This window comes from Hibiscus syriacus, unplaced genomic scaffold, assembly GCF_006381635.1.
Source record: "Hibiscus syriacus cultivar Baekdansim isolate YM2019G1 unplaced genomic scaffold, ASM638163v2 tig00111095_pilon, whole genome shotgun sequence".
In the NCBI taxonomy this organism is placed as follows: Eukaryota; Viridiplantae; Streptophyta; class Magnoliopsida; order Malvales; family Malvaceae; genus Hibiscus; species Hibiscus syriacus.
Window position 1 is genome coordinate 66,445 of NW_024062980.1, and position 6,577 is coordinate 73,021.

At 34.8% G+C, this 6,577-nt stretch overlaps 1 pseudogene; it reads left to right on the forward strand.

The window, feature by feature from the left end:
- Positions 1-1,291: 1,291 nt before the first annotated feature.
- LOC120152597 lies at positions 1,292-5,116 on the forward strand (annotated as a pseudogene).
- Positions 5,117-6,577: the final 1,461 nt, after the last annotated feature.

Sequence of the window (6,577 nt, forward strand, 5' to 3'; positions counted from 1 at the left end):
TAATTTCCTAAATATAAATGATTAACGTAAAATTCTGCATATATCTCTGGAATTTAGTAAATTAAGATAAAAAGATTATTGCTATTTAGATGACATATAATATAATTTTTGTTAGGCTAATCTTTTTTATTAAATTTTAGAAAGAATACCTTAATATTTTGGAAAATTGCTTGTCGGCATTTTAATAAGAATAACCGTTGAACTATGTTTTATAATATTTTGATATAACAAATTAATGAAAATATTTTTGGACTTAATTGAATTTGTTCAAAGCTTTCAAAAGTTTTCAAAAATAATTCAAAGTCCAATAAACTAAAATTTGAGCACAAAACTTTTTTTTCAAATTACGAAGTAACGATACTGTTCTTACAATATCGATACTATATGAATAATATCGATATTGTTCATGTGGTACCGATATCAAATGTAAGAGAAGTATCGATACTATCAGTTTGCTCAAATTCTAGAATGCAAAATAGGTACTAATACCTAAAGGGTACCAATACCCAAAGGGGTACCAATACTACTTTACATAGTAATATAGATACCATGAAGGATAATATCGATATCGTCAAGCCCAACGGTCTTTAACGGCTAGTTTTATTTAAAAATAACAAAGGAAGTACTGATACTCATTATAGGAGTATCGATACTCCTTATCCTGGGCAGTTTTATTTTGTAGATAAAACATCTTCAACTGCTTCAAATCACTCTCAACGGCTAGAAACGGTTACAAACACATTACAACCTATAAAAACAAGCCAATGACACTTGAAGAATGGTTAGAACACATATCCAAGTAATCAAACAAAAGAGAAGAACTTTTCACTCTTTATTTCATTTCTCTTTTAAATAGTTGTGTTTTTGTGAGCTTCAATTTGTAAACAACTAACTTGTAAGAGTTTTCTTGTTTACACCTTTTCTTTTTATAAAAGGTGTTTTGGTTCTATCTTAGCCAATTGAAAAGATAGGGAGTTGTAAAGGTTATCTATTTATCCTTCAAAAAGAAAGAACAAATTAGTGAATTTGTTGGAAAATCGTTAGTAAGGAGCTAAGGTAGTGGATGTAAACTAATATTATTATACAGGTGAAAGGATAAAATCATGTGAAATTCAAAATACAAGTATTTGATCCCAATTTTATCATAGTAGAGGGACTATAACCATAGTTTCACAAAAGTAAAATTGTCTCCACGTGGCGCCCTCCACACATTCTCACTATATATACTGTTCTTCACCGTTTCATTCCTACGAAACAGCAAGCAGAAGAAAAGGATAATCACTACAAAAATAAAAAGAGAGGTTTGGAGGGGGAAAGTGAAGAAGGTTGATTAACGGTGGTGATGGAGATGAAAGACATCGACGATCTCCCGAAGAACGCCGCCAACTACACGGCGTTGACGCCTCTGTGTTTCTTGGAGCGAGCCGCCACGGTTCATCCCACTCGAAAAGCGGTGGTCCGTGGATCCCGTACTTATACTTGGCTGCAAACTTACCAGCGCTCCCGTCGCTTGGCTTAGGCTCTCGCCAATCGCTCCGTTGGCCTCAGTAGCACGGTAATCTGATCATTTTCTTACCGCTAACATTTCACTTCTTCTCTTTTGATTGCTAAATTGAAATATTAGACTTCTGTTACTTTAATTGTGTCTTCTGAAGTTTTTAATTGCGAATATAAAAATAGGATTCGTGCAGCTTAATCAGTGAACCAAATGTTTCATATTAATTTATTTTTACGGTGAACTGTGTATAAACTCGTAGAGATGTTCGTTGATATTCTGTTCAATTAGTAATTGATTATAATGAAGAAAAAATCGGATTGGAAGTTAAATTGGTGAGACTTCCTTTCAACCAATTCCGTCTTTGCTTCCAAAAAAATCATTTAAAAGAAATTAAATATTAAATACATTATTTTGATTTTAAATATGTATTAGTAGTAAAAAGAAAGTTTTATCAAATGGTACGGTCTTGAATGTGTAACTAAGAAGTTAAATTTATAATATATAAAAAAAAGTCGCAAAGTTCAATTAATTATTCCGGTTTTCTTTCAATACTGACCAATGGCTAGTTAGGTATCTTTATGGCAGCTATTGATCAAATTTTACTATAAAAAACCGAAACGTGAATATATTTGATTCCCTGTATGTACTTTGGTGCTGTTACTATTTAAATGCATAGAAATGCATCATGTACATATACATATTTTATTTGTGCTTTAGAGAAGATTCTGTGTATTTGTTTTAATATTTGATGAGAATTGGTGGATGTCTGTGTTAATCTATTGAAAAATGTTAAGGTTTTAAAGAATAGGTTACAAATACTAGTGATTTTGCACACTTTTGACTTATTTATAATTTATTTTGAAATTAGAATATCATAAATTATTGGATGTTTTAGCACAGTTCTTCAATCCTTAGTTTTAAGTCTGAATTAGCATGCGAATTTTGGCTTCCAATGATATGTATTGATAGTTTACATAATGGACTGCTTTATGCAACTTTGCTGGTTCTTTGCGCTGTTATAATATATTTTGTTTGTTCTGATTACATTTTATTATTGGCAGGTTGCAGTAATAGCACCAAACGTCCCTGCTTCATATGAAGCTCATTTTGGAATTCCGATGTCTGGTGCTGTTATAAACCCTGTCAATATTCAACTGAATGCGTCAACAATTGCTTTCCTTTTGAGTCATTCACGATCTGCTGTTGTCATTGTCGACCAAGGGTTTTTCACATTGGCTGAGGATTCTTTGAAAATCATGAAGGAGAAAAGCCACGGCAATTTCAAGCCCCACTTTGATTGTCATTGCTGACGGAAGCTGTAATCCGAAAACACTGAGGTATGCATTGGGACAAGGAGCTATTGACTATGAGAAGTTCTTAGAAAGTGGTGACCCTGAGTTTGCTTGGAAGCCTCCTCAGGATGAGTGGCAAAGCATTTCTTTGAGTTACACTTCCGGCACGACAGCCAGCCAAGGGGTTGTATTACATCACCGAGGTGCATATCTCATGTCTTTGAGTAATCCTCTCATATGGGGGATGAATGAAGGAGCTGTATACTTGTGGACACTACCCATGTTCCATTGTAATGGTCGGTGTTTTACTTGGTCACTCGCAGCTCTTGTGGAACAAACATATGCCATAGACAGGTAATTAGTAGGCAAAATAATTTTCACTTCTACTTTAGCATATGAAACATATTAGCTTATTTTTTTTCTCAAATCATCTATTGATCTAGCTCTAGGAATGATTATGTTGAAACCTCGAAGGTGCATATTCGGTATAATGTTGTCTTCTTCTCTTCTATGAAGCCGTCTGATGTTCTGTTTTTGTTCATGTCATGATTTGAAACTCTTACATCCCTTGTACCTTGGTGTCAGTGTTAATGTATGAATTATGTTGAAACACAAGATATGTATTCAGATAATGTTGTACTGTTGAAACCTCGAAGGTGCATATGAAACAAATTAGCTAATTTGTTCTCAAATCATCTATGATCTAGCTCTAGGAATTATTATGTTGAAGCCTTGAAGGTTCATATTCGGTTTAATGTTTTCTTGTTCTTCTATGAAGGATCTGATGTTCTTTTGTTCATGTCATTATTTGAAACTCTTACACCCCTTGTACCTTGGTGTCGGTGCTAATGTATGATTATGTTGAAATATGGAATCTGTATGTTTGGATAATCCTGTTATGGTATGAGGCCTTCCAATTTTATGTTTTCTTTCTTGTCGTAGACTCTCGAGAGAGTTCTCACATCCCTTGTACTTTTGCTTCAGTGCTAACATGCGTAATTATGTTGAAACCTGGAAGGTGTGTATTCGGTATAAATCTATCGTGCTATGAGGCCTTTCGGTGTAATGCTTTTGTTCATGTCTTGATTTGAAACTCTGAGAGTTCATACATCCCTTGTACTTCGGTGTTGTGCCAATGTGGGTAATTGTGTCCTCCCATGTTCCCCTTTCATGCATGTAATGATTTGAGCCTGCAAGAGTAATTTCATCCCTTACAAATTTGTGGTCGATGCTAATGTTTTTCTCTCAAATGTCCTTTAGCTATGGTCATAGCATGTTACTTGCCGATGACTGATCTTGTTCCTTTTGCATTTGCAGGTAACAGCAAAGGGCGTCTACTCAGCCATAGCGAAGTATGGCGTGACACACTTCTGCGCTGCACCTGTGGTGCTCAATTCCATAGTTAATGCCCCATCTGAAGATACAATTCTGCCCCTTCCCCATGTTGTTCGTGTAATGACAGCCGGTGCTGCCCCACCCCCTGCTGTTCTCTTCGGAATGTCACAAAGAGGCTTCCGTGTCACCTACACTTATGGTCTCTCAGAAACCTATGGTCCTTCAACAGTGTGTGCATGGAAGCCTGAATGGGACTCGTTGCCACCTGAAACCCAAGCTCGCTTAAATGCACGCCAAGGTGTTCGATATATTGGCTTAGAGGGCCTAGAAGTCATCAGTACCCAAACTGGTCATCCTGTTCCCGCTGATGGAAAAACTATCGGAGAAATAGTGATGCGCGGTAATCTTGTGATGAAAGGTTACTTAAAGAACCCGAAAGCTAACGAGGAAACGTTTGCGAACGGATGGTTTCACTCTCCGGATGGCCATATCGAAATAAAAGACAGATCAAAAGACATTATAATATCAGGAGGCGAAAATATCAGCAGTGTGGAGGTAGAGAACAGTCTCTACATGCACCCTGCAGTACTGGAGGCGTCAGTGGTGGCAAGGGCGGACGAGCTTTGGGGAGAGTCTCCTTGTGCTTTCGTGACGTTGAAGCCCAACGTATCGGATTGATCCGACGAACAACGGTTAGCGGAGGACATAATAAAGTTTTGCAAGTCGAAGATGCCTGCTTATTGGGTCCCGAAATCAGTGGTATTTGGTCCATTGCCAAAGACAGCTACAGGGAAGATTCAGAAACATGTACCAAGCCAAGGCAAAGGAGTCGGGACCTGTAAAGTTAAGTTATAATGTTAATTTAGAATCGAGATATCTCCGTATTTATTCTCTCCTTTCACTGAGATCCGAATCTGTAATTGTGAAATTACGTACAACTGATACACTGCTTGTATTTTATGTGTTTTATAGTTTGTTGTTCTATCAATAAAAGGCTCATCCAATTTGTTTTTCGAACAGGGGTGTAAACAGTGGCGGAGCCGCATATGTTTGAGGGTAGTCATATGTGTAACCCTGAAATCTAAATTTTCTTCGTCTAGTTCTTTATTTTACTGGTAGTGTCTATTCTGAAAAATATTTTTAGATCTGCAACTGCGTGTAAATGAACATACATTCGTGAACTGAATTTTAAGTTAAATAAATGAGTATGAATAGATGTTTTTATGTTCATTTAATAAATAGATGAACACAAATAGATGTGTGTTCGTGTTTATGTTTACAAACAATCTTATTTAAAACTCGTTTATAAATTTACTCGTTTACTTATTCTTTTTTTAAATCTTGATGAAGGTAGAAATTAGATCAATATAGTGTGAATTTCGGAATTTAAACTATGGAGCTTAAGGACTAGTTGTGTGATTTATCATTCTTCTGTACCTTCTAAATAAAAGGATAAAGAAAGACAGTTGGCTATTGAAGAAACTATAATCATATAAATAAATATGTTATAAACGTTAACTGAACATGTCGAGATAAATAAATAAATAAATAAAATTTACGAATATGGTCATGAATGTTAACGAATCGATTTTCAAAATAATAAATGATATAAATACAGTATTAAAAATTTAAACGAATACGAATCAAACATGAACACCTTAAAAAATAAAGAAATCAATATAGACATTACCTTGTCCAAGTTCGATTCATTTGCAACCTTATTTTGAATAATTAGATTTAATATAACTTATAATTATTAAATAGGCTTAATACACTTTTAGGTGCCTAAACTATACATCAAATCGACTTTTGGTGTCTAAAGAGTTTTTCGTTAAAAATAAGTGTCTAACATTTTTTTCGTTACACTTTGAGGTGCCTATATTTTCTTTTTGATTTTTTAATGCTTAATACACTTTTAGGTGTCTAAAATTTTTTCTATTATACTTTTAGATACCAATTATTATATATTTTTTAAGGCTTAATACACTTTTAGGTGCCTAAATTATACCTCAAATTGACTTTTGGTGTCTAAAGATTTTTTTATTAAAACTAGGTGTCTTAACGTTTTCAAAGTTACATTTTAGGTACATAGATTGTAACTGCCGTTAAATTTGGTCATAATCTGACACATATCATGCTTATAAAATTTTAAAAAAATTATTTAAAAATATTTAATATTATAATTAAAAAAACTCCAAATTCCACCGTTGGTTTGTGGACGTCACCGTTGATATTATCAGAACCGTCTCACCGCCGTGACCAAAACTCAGTCCCTCACTCAACGTGAAACTGCGTCGATCATCGTAAAATACGTCGTGAATGGTCACCGGTTTTCTAAGTTTTCCTTTATTTTTTTCGATGATTTTGACAGTTACTATTGGTCGTAAGTTACATGGCCGCCACCATTGAATTCCTCGCCCAACTCATAACAAAACACAATCGATTGTGACCA